The 15,024-nt window shown below is 40.0% G+C and overlaps 1 protein-coding gene across 6 annotated transcripts in view; it reads left to right on the forward strand.

Annotated features, from left to right (window-relative positions):
- Positions 1-13,441: 13,441 nt before the first annotated feature.
- LOC149779991 (uncharacterized) overlaps positions 13,442-15,024 on the forward strand; it is a 44,000-nt gene continuing 42,417 nt past the window's right edge. For 2 of the 6 annotated variants that reach the window (XM_089936719.1, XM_089936722.1), the window contains exon 1: positions 13,854-13,991. The gene's annotated coding sequence lies outside the window, so the exon portion shown is untranslated. Of the gene's footprint in view, positions 13,512-13,852; positions 13,992-15,024 lie in introns of those variants that run through there. The other 4 variants (XM_089936718.1, XM_089936720.1, XM_089936716.1 and 1 more) reach the window with 4 other exon arrangements.

A 15,024-nucleotide genomic window follows, 5' to 3' on the forward strand; every position in this document is an offset into this window, starting at 1 on the left:
GCTTCATTTATTGCCCAGAATTCTGCTCTGTAGATGGAGCAGCCATCCGGGAGTCTTGCACCAAATTCAATTTGTTGTTGCGGCACCACTTTTGCAGCAGCAGTTCTGTTTAGTTCTTTCGATTTAGATCCGTCTGTGTATATTTTAAGAAATCTAGAGTAAGTTTCTTCGATTATTTTCTGGATTTCTGTTATTATTTTTGGTGGGTTTTGTAGTTTGGAACCTAAGTTCTGGGCAGACAGGTTTTTTTTTGGGCGTCCAGTTTTTCCAAGGGGTAGAATCTTTGATTTTGTATTGTTCTGCTTGAATTCCGGATAGTTGAATTTCATCACAGAGTGTGTGTATTTTCTTACCTGCTGGGTGGTTTAGAGCTCGTTTTTGCCTGAACGGAATGTTGCACTTTTTAATCATCATTTTGGTTGGGTTGTTGTCTTGATGTATTGAGTTTCTGGTTGCATATCTCAATATGTGCTCTTCTCGTCTGAGGTGCAGCGGTAGATCTCCCGTCAGTATTTGTAGCTCCTCGAGAGAGAGATGTTAGGTAGAGTCACCGTACATAGTCCAAGTGCTTTATATTCTATGCTGTCCAGTTTCTTGAGCAGGTCCTTATTTGCCGAGGCATACACCTGGCAACCGTAGTTCAGTTTAGCCCTGATTAATGAATTGTAGAGCATGAGCATAGTTTGTTGGTCAGCTCCCCACGTTGTCCCCTTTATATTTTTTAGGAGGTTGATGTCTTGTTGGCATTTTTTGATTAGGTTTGTTATGCTTGTTTTCCAATTAAGTGTTTCGTTAAGTAGCATTCCCAAAAAGTATGTTTCTTTTACGAATGGGATTGGTGTAATTTGGATGTAGAGTTTTGGGTATGTAGTTGTTTTCCTGTTTGTTGGGGAGAAAAGCATTCCTACTGTTTTAGTATCAGATATTTTGAATCCATAGTTGTCTGCCCATTTGCCAATGGCGTCTAGGTTAGCCAGACTGTCGAGCGCTCCCGTTATATTTGTAAAGCGCGGACGTGAAGGAAAACATCTCCTGTTTCCAAAACTTACAAGACGCATATTATCAGCCCAAAAATATGGAACGCGCGGTATAAAAGAAACACTCACTCACTTTTTACTTACAAACACTAACTACAATCAAAATTACACAGAGACTATTTTTGACAATCCTCGGAAACGAAGTGCTTAAAGACACACTTCTAACAAAGTCAAACAAACGAAGTGCTTATAGACACATTTCTATTTTTTAACTTACTAACATACAATTGGCAATTTAACTAGTATATCTTTTCTAGAGTGTTGGGGTAGCCCTGAAAAGAGCTGTTTTTTGTGGACGGTGAGTTGTGGCAATCTTTTATTGTCTAAGATTGCGTCCCCGTCTGGCGACATGCTTTCCCACACGATAGGGCCAGCTTCTTCTGAAAGAGAATGAGAACTCTTTTATGTCTACATGACAATTGACAAATCCTCTGTCTGGTTCCTGCTATTGCTGATACTCTCTCTCTCTCTCTCTCTGCTTCTGAAGTCTGTATTTCTCCGTCCATTCTTTTTCCTTCTTGATTTCTTCTCTGAAGAGCTTTTCTGTCAGGTCTTCGGTCACTTTTAACATTCTGACATTCTCTGTCTCTTCAGGTTTGGGTATCAGGCTTTTCTGACACGATATAAATTCATGTAATCTTCGTTCAGCTTGACTAGTCTTGAACACATCTTCATAGGTAGACGAGTCAACAATGGATGGTCAGACTGGAGACTATCCCGCTTTATATGGTCCAAGCGCTATGATAGTTTGATTTGAGGGAGGGGGATAGAGAGAAGTCAAAGAGCAAGTATCATCATAAAAAATGAAAATAAATCACTGTCACATTTTTCCCCCTCAAAACGCAACATTTTTATTTAAGCAACAAACAACCAACAATTTACCATAAAACATTTTTTTCTTCAAACAAACATTTTTCAATAAACAACTATTTTTGACAAGTTTGACAACGTTGTGAAGTAAAGCTAGACTTCCACTGATGGAAGTCATTGGGTCATTGATGTACACTACGTTTCCTAGCTAAAGACAAAAGATAACCATAATGGTCACAAAACCATCGATCTACTTTGTCATCGTTTCTAGAAGAGTGACGATCAAAATAAGTCACTAAATGTTCTAAAGAATATCCAAGACTGCGTTGATGAAGAAAATACACACAATATTGTCCACACACCATGGAATCTGTGCATTGTAATCTGACATTATTGAATTGTGTCGTCTGGGCATTTGTTCTCATAAAGGGGACGATGTCGTCTTCCAAAGGTGGAAATCCATAATAATCAAAATACTCCACACAGCCTTCTTTAGGAAAGTAGACGGCTACCCAGTGGGTTCCTGGGAGATGACAGTCGTCCGTGTTGATGACATTAGCTTGATGGTCTTGAGGTTTGCGATGAGGCAGTTCATCTTTAGCACACACCACAGGATTCCAAGAATCAGCATACGAACTGTGGTTCAAAAGATAATAAAGTTTCCAGGTATCCATTTTTTGTGTTGTTATTTTTTTTCTTCTAGTTTTTTCCACAGGTAATGATAAGTCATCAATTCAATTTGTTTGAAACTGTCCGCACTCGGAGCCGAGAGAGCTTCGATATGATGGATTTATAGAGTAATCAGTGGAGAAGAGGAATGATCACGCAAGGCTTTATAACACTGATGCAACACGGCTTCTTCCGAGATGAGACTCCAAGATTCGTCCATATACTCGTCCAATTTTTCTTCCTGACTCAGCATCATAGATTTGTGTTGAATTTGACTGGGATGATCGTTTTGACATCCACAGAAGTCTTTCTTGATCAATTCCTTAATTTTTTCTTCCAGGTGTTTGGCAAGACAGGAAATTAAATGTTGTTCTTGTTCTGGCCATCTGGATTTCATCACTATGTCCTCTTCGTCTTTGTCTTTGAGTTCCACCTCCAAGGTATCCTCCCATTCTATTTCCATAGATTACCCACTATTCAAAGAGGGATTAGTCTTCCTTAGCTTCTAATAGTCTAGAATGACTTCTCTTAAGCTGTTGATTTATATCGTATTGTCGAATTCGGCATACAAGAGGACGTTCACTGTCTTATCTGGGAGTAGAGGATTTGCAAACTGAAGTTCCACACGAATATGGCCGGATTTCAAAGGGAGGAAATGGCTCTCGTTGCTGCCTTGGTCTGGAGTGAAATCAAAAGCCCCAAAATATAACCTTCTACATAATCCTCGTACTTAATACCATGGCTGGTGTTGGTTCCTAACTGTCCGGTGGCTTCGTACTGGGACAAGAACAATCTCAAGTAATTCTTGTCACTAAACTTAGGTTCGAAGGGTCTGGTACACAGTGTCTTGCCATCTCGACTGACTTCTATCTTGGTCACGTTGTAGTGCTTAAACTCGAAAGGATTTTCATTGTGAATTCCGCTGAAGGCTGAAGGCTGATTTCTTGATGATGCCAATGATCAAACGCTTAGGTAGTTGTCCTTGGAACAGATGATCTTCGATCATGGTTCGCTGTCCAGCGGGAATGATGAAAGTTTTCACTTCCACGCGTAGTATCGGATAATTGACGGTCGTTCTGTTCAAAGTGTGGCTGATATCGTTTCCCATATTAGGTAACACTTCCACACGACGCACTTAGAGCCTGGCTTCTTGGATGATGGTTTTGTATTCGCTGCAATGAGCAATCAAATGGAAAGAGGCACTGCTACGATACAGTCTCAGGCGGATATCCACTCCGTTCAGCAAATATGTAAACTATCCAACAATTCTAAACTACGTCATTATAGGATTTTCTTTTAACGGTCGTTAAAATCCACATTGTGAGGATCGTCATCTGCTGTCAGGACTGTATCGTTAAACGTATTCTCACTCGCTGTGTCAGGTTTCCATACCACGCAAGCATCCATATGAATGTTCTTGGCTTCTTTTCGGTACGTCAAGAGATTTTCCAGGTACGATCGGTAAGGTTAAGTAGTCATGCTACTGCTGACAAGATTGTTATTCAAGTACAAATTCAATTCACTGAACAAGGAATGCATGAAATATTTGATGGAAGCTACTCTAGCATCGGCTCCTAGAGCGTTGTTTTCCTTTTTGATCACTTTGACTTTCAAATACAAGTAACAGTTATTCAGGTCGATCTAATCTTAGGGCTGCACTTTACTTCAAATTCGATGGGATCTGACTCCGTCAAAGAGGAGATGAGATGAAATTCTACCCATTGGGATTCTTGCATCGTCATCATGGTGGGTGGCATGGCAAACAGATCCATTTCCGACTTAAAACAGACGCGAGACTCTCTGTTGTATAATTTTCTTTCTTTCTTTCTTTTATCTCTGTGATTTTTTTAATAATAAAAAACGTCTCTGTCTCGGACGGCTCTTCTTTTCCTAGACTTTCTAGCTTTATGTGTATAAAGTCCCCTGAAGTAGTGTTTTTATCGTCTCTTTTTGCCTTGTCACTGCTGTGGCGTCAGGGAAGCAGAAATCCCTGCCGCGGCAGTGTCCAGGGAATTGACAGGAGTTTCTTGTCGGCCAAAAATGTCTTTACCCGTTAGAAGCAAGACATTTTTGCCTGCTCTCAAGAAAGCTGCGTTTGATTTTACCAAATCTGCTGATACCAGCACTCCCAAAATCACCAAGGAATCATCCCCTTTGGTTGCTTTTCTTTTTCTTTGGACTACTGTGTCTTTTCTTGGGGTAAAGTCAATGTTTGGCTAAGCGTTTTGTAGAATGACGAGATTGTCCTTGTCTTTTTCCTTTCTGGACAGGAGAATGACGATAGTGACGGTGTGCACATCTTTCGAGGTGACATCTTTGGGCGTTCAGGAGTACAAAAACAGTAATCCGTCTCCTTTATCGCAGGTCTTTTTTATACTGCAATGCGTCGACACTGATTGCCTTTACGTCGTATCAACATGATGACAGGCAATACACGTCATGGAGGGGTTCGCAAAGCACTAAATCGGGATAGTTCTTGCTTGAATAAATCCAGTAAGCTGTGTAATATGCACGATCTCTCTCGGCCTTTGATTTTGGGGGCAGATTTTGGATACGTGGGCTTCCATTGTGTCATAAAATTATGAAGTACGGGTGTCGAATTGGTTTTGGAAGGCAACACCAGCAACGGAGAAGTGGAAGAACCCGAGACTACTGGAGACGCGGTCATCGTCGCTGCTGGTCGTGGTTTGCGAATGTAAGGTTGCGTCCTGACCGAAGTGTCTCTCTTGCGAGAAGAATCTGTTTTCTGTGGACTTTACTTTTTCTGGGGACGTTTCTTTTTCTTTTTCTGTGGATTTTATTTTTTCTGGGACTGTGACATGGTCTTGGCACCATTGTTCTTTTTCTTCTTTTGGGTGAGTTTGGCTTTTTTGGGAGAGAATGTTTTCTTGGGGAGGACTTTGGGAGCATTAGGATCCCATTTTAAGAGGGAGGGAATGATGACACCTCCTAGAGAACCGCTAACTCTAGGATTGAAAATGATCCTCATTTAGGTTTCGATGTTGATGCGGTGATCGGGTAGTTGCGTCAAGGCTACTTTTCTCTCTCAAAAAAGCGTTTGGTTTGATGTTGAATGTGAATGATGCCTTATGGTAGTAAGATGGTGAAGTGTTGACTGGCTTCTAACACACGAGCACGTATTTGTGGATTTTTTTCGCGACTGATGCCGTTCAAGGTACGAACCAATTTCACGAGAAGGTGAAACCGGAGGAACGTCATGTTGACGCTGAGTGAGACAGACACAAAGTGACCAAGGTTTTATGGATTATTTTGGTTAAGTCGACGACGAGGACGTGTACACGACAGGTCCTCCGTCTTGGCACCAGTGGTGAAACAGACGGGTACGAAATCCCAAATAATCGAAGGTAGTGTGTTTTAAATCTACGAATAAATAGGCGTGTGTGGTGTGAGTTGCATCGGCGTACGCATGAGTCAGCCAAGACGTTCCTAACTGTTTGGGTAAGACTTGCACTTGTAATTTATCTCTATGGTTTTAAAACAAGACCACGTAATAAGCATCGAGATTGATATTACAATTGGCTTTTTTGGTAACAAAGGTGTCCTAGTGACAATGTGTAATGTTCTTAAAGTATCTACATTGGGTACAGTCACACAGGTGTCCTCCCGGCATGGTCTTTTGGGAATGTCCATGACACCCCTGCCCTGAAGGGAGTGGTTGTCCTCGGTGACGAGATTTTCTGGCACTGTCACTAACACAGGCTTAAAGTTACTTTTCCCACTGGACGTTTGAATTTAGGATCACATCTCTTGGGCATAATTGGCCACTTCTTTGGTCCAAGCCTCGAAATCCCAATTTTTCCAGCCCCATACATCTTTCCAGTTAGGGTGTAAGTCACAAGCTACACATACATCGTCGTACACATCTTCAGTACCTAGAAGTTGACGAATCTTTTTCTGCCGTAGGGTCGAGAAGTATCCAGATGAAAACGCAAGGCTTTAAACACAATGTGTTTCTCGTGCTCATTTAAATGGACCGGTCTTATACTTTTTTTGGTGGCAAGTACTGTTCGTAAAGAGTCCACAAGGAATCGGCTGGTAAACGAAACCCCAGAAAGGAAGTCACTAAGATATACACCACGCGTCGACTCCAATTCAGTGGAGATAATTCTCGTAATAAGCATTGGTAATCCTCCACCGTTTGAATACTCTCATCAATTTCCTTCCACGGAATCTGTTGTATCAGCATTGATAAAGGTCCTGGCATGGTATAGCCTGTTTTATACCTCTTTTTGTCGGAGGCAATAAGTGTACTTTTTGCACAGATATGATCCTACTCTAATGGCGAATCTAAATGGTTTAGTCACTAACTTGTACATCACAAGACACCGTTCAAGAGGTTACTCTTGAACTAAGTTTGCGTTGTGTAAAAGATTTTGGTAACCCTCTAACACTGCCTCTGGCATTCGTTGCAGTATTTCATCCTTGTAGTAAAAGGAAGCAGTCACAACAATCCAATCTCGCTCGCCCACATCCAGCTTAACAATGTCTGACCACCGGAACACTTTCATCTGAATCACTCCTCTTATGGCATTCAGGTATCAGTGGTTTAAACATCGGTGACGTGACGGATGCAGTTGTTCTTGCGTTTCACTTTTATTTTGATCAGCTCTCGGTAAATGCGTTCTCTCAACTCCACAGGCAAACCACGAATGTTCTCATGTAAAGTATCCATGATCATTTCACTCAGCAATTATGCCCACGTTAGGGGTAATTTCTAATTGTCCTTTTTTTATTTAAAATCTTCTCCTAGGGTGAAAGTAATGGATATATTGAGTAATTTCTGACTACTGCCATTCAGGGTAACGGTCAAGAATGTCAGTAAAATCTTCTGATATAAATGGTCTAAAGCGGAATAATCGGATGAACGCAGACTTGATCCAGAGAAATCTGACACGTTTGTTGACTTCTTTCACTTTTCTCTTGTGAATTTCTCGACACAAATGTTTCTCAGTCACCAATTGAGATTTTGCTCTGGAAAGTCCCTGTCAAACATTCTTGTAGATCTTAGAGTTCGTTTGGTAATCCTTGAATATTATTTTTAAATGGGGTTTAAATACTTGTCTACGTGTTATCCAATGTTTGACTCCTAGCCAGGCTGGTTTCTTAAACGACATGGTATGCCACTTCAGTGACTACGTCCCACTAAAGGTATGGAGTGACAATCCGGAGACCATCGATCATGTTCCAGGTAACCCGAATCTTTCTGTTTCCACTCGTGAAGTGACACCCCAACTGAAGCACTTGACTTTATCCCATTTGCCCAAGTAGAAGAATCCGGCTCTGGCTAATTGTTCGGGGGTCGGTCTTCTCAGATATTTTGGCCATTTTCCTTTGAAGGTTTGGAATCGACTTTCAAAGTTACAGTATTCAGGCAAACGCACAGGGAACACATATTTGTCGTTAAGTGGCTCATGTTGATGCGGGTACGGTGAAATCAGCAGGAGTTTACTTAGGGTTACATGACATCCGTAGGGTGGTATCTGCATGGTTTCACGTGGAGGATGACATTGATAATGAAAACCAGGGAAGTAAGTCATAAGGTGTTCTGTAACGAGTGGCATCGCTTTCGCATCCGTCAGGTTTGACACGTACAGCTTAACTTTCCATGGTAGTTATAGTAGTTGTGGTAGTAGTAGTCATAGCAAAGTTCCCATGATGCTTTACTGCATCGCTGAGGTCACAGCGTACGGATCGCTCTATCAGAAGACCTAGAATCGCACTCCACTAGCAAAACTTAGAATCTTGTTGTCGGGGTGCTCGTCCATCCAGGCTCCTTAACGGTCTCCTTCGATTTTAGGGTAACAGGTGACCCAGGCGATCGATATAGATGCAACTGTCCGTGTCGAAGTGAAGGACGCGATCTCCTAACAGTTCTAAAACTTCATACAATTTTAAGCATGTGTGAGCTGTCACGTAGCCGCAATGATGACATTTCCAAATTCGTCGGCTTCTACAAAGTCCAGTTCTTCTTCGTAATTGACCAGGATCAAATCTTCACGAACGACGTCAACGTGTTTTGTGTTTTTTTTTTGTTCTGTCGTGAATCATCTGCAAGTAGCGAGAAGGTTGTGTTAAGTACTTCGTCTTTGGTAAACACGGTCGTTGTGCCATTTTACCCCACAAGCAATTTAACATCAGTTTTTCTCCACGTGGTCTAAAATGATGCCTTCCTGCTTCCAGTATTTCTCTTTGAATTTCTTCGGGAGTGTGGCACCAGGAAGGATAGCCGCTGGTTTCTTGTTTCACTTTCAAAAAAGCATCCTTGTAATCTGCCTTTTTGTGTTTGGTCACCATTGTGTTATTTATCTGTCTTGGGAAAATTTTAAATTTGGTACACTTCTAACAGTTGGTATCCCAAGTACAGAGCTTTAAACAATTCCACGCCGATCCACGTTCCCGTGAAGGAACGTTCTTCCTGTGTGTGCTGACAATATCGGTTTTAGTTGCACGTTGCAGCACAAGTACGGCACAAGGGAAACATCAGTTTTCTTGGCAATTGTGATGGGAAGGTCGTCCACCAATAACACCTTTTTGCGTCCTGTCCCTTGGGAAAGAGACACGTGGGTCATGAACATTGTCGCTTTTCCATCGTTGATGTGAAACTTGTCCTTGGATTGTTGAAAGTGTAAAATCTTTTCGATGACTTTGGGAGGTTTATATCCACGTCAGACCAGTGAATATATAAAGGGTCAATGTCTTCCCTTCCAGTATTCGTTTCACTCTCAAACCGACTAGAACGATGGAAGAGCTCAAACAGACCGAACTTCTGATCAGAGCTTTGCGAGGTGTCATAACTAAGATTTCTTCAGACAAGCCGACGGACTACTCCCCCTCCTTTCGAGATAAAAGTCAAGATACTTGTTATATCTGTAAGAAGAGAAGGCATTGGGATACAGAGTGTCCAGACCGTCAAAAAAGCAAGACAAGTATCAGAAAAGACAAAAGGCAAGATACCTGTTATCATTGTCAAGAGAAAGGACATTAGTCTTTAGAATGCCCTGAGAGACAACAGGAGCAAGAGGAAGAGAGGGGTTCCGAACAGGAAGAATAGGTACCCTCCCCAAAAGAAGAACCCCGACACGTACAGAAAAAGTAAAAAGAGAAGAAAAGAAGACTAGGAGAAAGTGAGAAGAGGAGAAAAACACTGTGAAAGTGAAGAAATTTTTTAAAAAATAGAGAGAGTCAACAAAGATACAGAAGAAGACTATGAACTTTTCAAAGTGTTGTGTTGTGAATTCGATTGTAAAACTTGTACCAGAATAGACCAGACAGAAAACGTAAGTGTCTCTTGGTTTTGATTTTTTAGAATATGGATCTACACTCACGCATTCACTCAAACACACACGTACATCATGGGGCAAAAGAAGGGACCTTGAGTATTAATTGATTTTGGTAAAATGAATACTATCTCTTTTCGAGAGAAGTGGGTGGCCCTGAAAAGTACAGTTGGGTGTTTTGTTTTTTTATATATGAAAAAACAAACTCATGAACGGTACGTAATCAGCTTTAACTGCTATAAGCCTTTGCCACGGCCAAGGCCTACATCTGGACTGGCTCCTGTCGATGGTGATTTGGTAGAAATCACTAGGGGTGGTATCGCAGGAGTAGTAACAGGGCTGGGTTGTTTGGCTCGTGAAGGTCTTTTTCTCCTGGTTCGTATTAAAGAAGTCTGATACGTTTCTTTCAGACTCCTTAACTCTGCCAAAATGTCTAAAAGTACCGTTACCGTTTGACTTCACTGTCCTCCTTCTTTCTTAGGCCTTGTTTCTTCTATACTGCTGCTGCTTCTTCCTGTCGTTTCCTTCTGGCTTCTTCTTCTTCTCGCTGTTGTTGTTGAAGGAGAAAAGCTTGTTCTGCTTCTTTCACTGTTGCAAGCATTTCTTCAATTCTTCTTTCTGTCTGTATTTCAAATCCTCGACGTGTGGCAAAGAAGGAGAATGCTGCAAAGGTAATGGTACGGAAACAAATTCTTGAGAAGAAGAAAGAAAAGCCACTAAATTTCAATTCAAATCGGTCTCTTCTGTAAGTAATACTGTGTTGACTTTCGTAGCCGCTGCTATACCATCGCTTCTCGTCTCCACGGCCGGTGCATCCCATTTCATCGTCTTCTTAGTTTCCGTCATGTTTGAAAGTTCTGTCGTATTGATTCACGGCGCACAGATGCCAGCACACCTAAATAGGGAATGTGACGTCACAGGCACCTCTCTTCTGATTGGAAGACAGACTCCACACTGCGACTGAATTTTGTAACGTGTGTTAGGACTGGTGAAAAAAAAATCAATCGGTTTCGATCCGCTCTTCCACTAGAAATAATCGCAGGTCATTTCATTCCCTTCACCTGTTCTTGTCACAAGATGTGGACAAAGTAAAATCATCTACCCTCGTATCATCGATGCTGTTCCGCTCGGACTTACCCATGTATATGAAATCATCATGGACAATTATGCGGATCACCGATACGGGCATTTGGAAAAGAAGAATCTATGTGGAGAGATAATGCTGTTTGAAGAGATGTCCTCATATACGGTCCAGAATTCAGAAGAAGTTTGAGGAAGAGAAGAAGACCTATGTGATGCTCTCTATGTTAACGGAATGATGTTAACCAAAAAACCAAAGGCCCTTTTCAGGGCCACTCATATGCCAAGAAAAGATTTGTTTTCTTGCCTAAATTTCTTTTTAGTCGGTTGTATAGTTTGTTTGTGTCATAGATTGATGTTCATCTATGTCATATATTGATGCTCATCTATCTATGTATGTATGATGTATATTGTATGTGTTATATATGTCTATGTCCCACCAAGCGTTCTGTTTTTTTCCCCCGCACTTTGGTCCGATTGGGGTCAGCCCCTTGCAGCATTGTTACCAATATTCAGTACCGTGACGTTACCTCACCTGTTCCAGTCCTATTGTCCCTATACAAGAACCCCATTTTCCCTTGTCCGGATACAGTCGCAATATTCCCCATGTTAAATTTCCATTTTCTGTAAACGTTCCCAGGGGTTCTGAAAAACCTTGTCAGTAAACGTTCTCACGACCTTTTTAACTAGGATTTCCGTTGTCCGTAGGGAATTCACATATACTACTCAAAACCACTTCTCTTTGCCACTAATGGGTACTCATAAGTGTAAGTGACATTTCTTTTTCACTACTTACAGACTCCATATTGCAGTACACTGCATCAAAGTCTGTGGACAGATAGGTATGATATTTTTTTATTTTAAGTTATTCTTAGCATACTCACTGCTGAATGTTGCAGGGTACTTAATTGAAACAAATGACGATGTCACCATTACCATAATTTTTAGCCTTTTCTTCACAATCAGATGACCAAACTCCAACCACCTGTAATGGATGGTGTGTTACCAATAGCCATTAAGCCCTTCAGGAAGTGTTATTACGATAAGTATGGAGATGAATTTAATTTCCTGTTCTGTTTTCATGTACAAGAACGCGTGAAAATGAAACAATGAAGAGTAGCGCGCATTGCGATTATTTGACTTGTATGAATTATCTTTAATTTCGGAAAAGTCATAGAGAGTCAATTCTAATGTGCAAACGGGAACGATTTATCCCAAACTACCGTACATAGAAAATTAATGGGGACATATGTTTTCACTGTACTTTTATTATTCAATTGTACAAATGCGTGAATTTCATAACATTCATAAAGTTTTGTGTATTATAAATAAAATTACGATTTTGATATTTTTGCAAATCTTCCTTTCTTAACGAGGAGCCTATTGATCTTCAAATGTCCTAAATGTTGGCTAGATGCTATTTTTAGATTTTTTTACTTTTGGCCAGTTCCTAACATAATATTTTACGGTTTGGGGTGGGGTTGGGTGATGGGGAAGGTATAAGTATGTTATAATGTGACTTCGATAAATCAAAAAAGTTAATGTTAATCCCTGAAAATACGTTTTTTTCAAAAAACCTTGAGTATAGCTATTTAAAAAAACAAAACAACGGCATTTGGTTTAGTGCCTCGGCAACTAGGTATGGCAACACAGGCTTAAGTTCACCAGTCAGGTGCCGATGGTGTCGATGATGTTGATAATGAATCAAAGAGCGATAAAAACTCAGCGATAATGAACGATTATGCTCGCAGTATTTAGCACAATGCAGTCAAAGAGTTGTCTTTCTTGATTACTGGCATCGTGATAAAAATTATTTCCATCAGTAAAATGAAGATTTTTCATTATATTTTCTTTAATAAATGGTTTTATGACTATTTTGTGCCACTTTGGAGCACGCGGTGGCTCTTATTAGTTCTTGGTAGTTCTTTGCGGTATTTAACGTGGCCCACAATTATAAGTACGTGCGTTTTACATGAATATCTAGACCTAAATAATTGATTATGCTCAGCCAATAAATTTTGTTTTTATAAGTGGATGAAATATTGTTGGTTCCATTTGACAGAGACATGTCTATATACAGCTAGGTTTTGAAATCGGGGTCGGCCTAACATTTGCTTTTAGCTTATATGTGACAATTTCTCCAGAATGCGCAAATTTTATTATATAACGCAAAGGGCGTGTGATATGTTGTAGCACACTTTTTAACATAAGGTTTGAGAATTTTGTTTGGTCAGATTTTCCTAGATCTGTTTATGTTGGTAAGTACAGTTGGAATACGTGTTTTTTTTTTTTTTTGTTTTTTTTTTTTTTGTTAAAGTTATATTCATCGTCAGGTACACGGGCTCCCGTTTTCCATTTAGAATATGTTTGTATTGGAAATTGTGTGCAGGTTTTTTAAAGACTTAAATCGATATAATTATGTACTATTTAGCTAGCTTGTAAACAAAGACCACGTCTTGCAAAACAATGGTAATTAATTCTACTGAGCATGAAATATCTTGGGAACCATATCTACAGGCTGTAAAAATACCTTGACACAAAATTGACGTCATTCGTACTTGGGGATTTCCCTACACGATTTTCGCCATTTTGTGATAGAAGGATAATTTCATCAGTGGTAAGATAGTGAAATGAAACTTATGGTAACACATGGATAGTTGTGATTTTTTCATCATCATTCAATTTTATACATTTAAATACGTTTAAATATTTCAAAAGCTCCCGCACTACCTATCACAACTTCCCAGTTTACATCCGCTATCACATGGAAATTCCGATTTAATTTCATCACCTTGTTCAGCGTAAATTCCATCCCCTACTTTCGTTTTAAAATAATACTGTAATACGTTCCTTAATGTTGTGAGATTTTTCGGCAATTGTTTTTATTCTTACTTTTTATAAATTAACCATTTCTTCAGTGATGTGGAAAACTGCAACGATTTTGTCAGTGACAAATAATCATACCGTCAATGATTCACCAGAGTGCCGTGACTAACAGTTGTTTTTGGCAACTCAGAATATATCTCATCATAATGTATTCTATTTAAGAAATGGTGATGTTAAGTCAGACGTACTTGATGAGAATCATTTTAAATTGGTAAGGTTTAGGTATTTCTTGTACATAATTTAGCTTCACTTAACAAATGAAACATTTTAATGTTGAGGAATGACGTTGTTTATACTTAAATGAACGTAAAATATATTGTTCTACTCATTTATCAAATTGTCAAGTTTGTTGAGACGAAATGGTTCACTTCCGACAAGTTCAAGGATGTAGAACTGGCCTGGTGCACTCTCCTGCATACCTGGTCCTACAGAGTTATGTTAAATATCAGGGTCGAGGTCTTACACTGTAGGACTACATCATACCATAAGAGGTGACTAATGGGAGGCAGGGGATATGGTGTTCAGTTGTTAGCATTTCGGACTAGTGACTGAAAGGATGCAGTCAGATTGCAATATTGGGTCAGCCTGGGTTGGTAATCATCATGTGTCCTTGGGCACTTTACTCCAGTTGCCTCTTTGCTAATAACCTCCTTGTGTTGCTGTGCTATAAAACCAAGCAAACTAGACAAACCCATTGTCAATAAGGGATCCAGCCTCTTTTCTTGTGTCACATTCAATAGGTTGGAAGACAAAGGTTTAACTTGCAGCAAATGCATTAGCAGAGGCATCAGTAGCCTGGGTCACTCAGTGTGTTTTAGCAGATTCTGTATGCAGATTCAGGCCAAGACAAAGGCACCAGTGTTACCTGTAAAGCTTTTTGTATTAAAAATGTTCATGTCATTAGACATACAAACCTTGTCACTGTTTCAGTGTGAGACATATTGTATACCTTTTCACTTTATATGCAACAATGAAATGTACCTGAACACTCATTTATGGAACTTGATTACCATGTTTATGTAACTGTTTGATGCAGGTTATAAAGTATTGATGACATAGATTAAGATTAACAGCAAAGACCAGCTCATATGGTGCACTTCATAACAGCAGGTTGGGTCTGCAGTAGGGTGTGTTATGCATGATCAGATGTGATATTTTATTTTGGTCATGATAGTTGGTCAAATTTATTAATAGTATTGCCACTAGAGATTTAGACTTGAGAATTAGGTACATATAAAGCCCAT

The sequence above is a fragment of the Sinohyriopsis cumingii genome, chromosome 16 (genome assembly GCF_028554795.1).
Source record: "Sinohyriopsis cumingii isolate HCF-2022 chromosome 16, ASM2855479v2, whole genome shotgun sequence".
Taxonomy (NCBI): domain Eukaryota; kingdom Metazoa; phylum Mollusca; class Bivalvia; order Unionida; family Unionidae; genus Sinohyriopsis; species Sinohyriopsis cumingii.